Here is a 274-nt window from a genome sequence, read left to right on the forward strand (position 1 = left end):
AGAATCTCACTGGTTTCGCAAATCAAAACAGAGTTTATATTTACATATTTTAAAAAATGGTTTTTCTAATATTTTCCTTAAAATTTAGGTGGAGACTCTAAAACTAAAACAATTTATTTTTAAAAAACAGAGCGTCAGCCATATTATGTTGTGAACTGTTTCGGCCTGTTCGAAATAGGGTGAGACAGTAGGTCGACGAGCGAGATTCATCACCTTTTCTTTGATTTGCTGAACGGTCTCACTCATGTTTTCTTGTTCAGCTACTCTTCTCCGC

Source organism: Solanum tuberosum, unplaced genomic scaffold (genome assembly GCF_000226075.1).
Source record: "Solanum tuberosum cultivar DM 1-3 516 R44 unplaced genomic scaffold, SolTub_3.0 scf00282, whole genome shotgun sequence".
In the NCBI taxonomy this organism is placed as follows: Eukaryota; Viridiplantae; Streptophyta; class Magnoliopsida; order Solanales; family Solanaceae; genus Solanum; species Solanum tuberosum.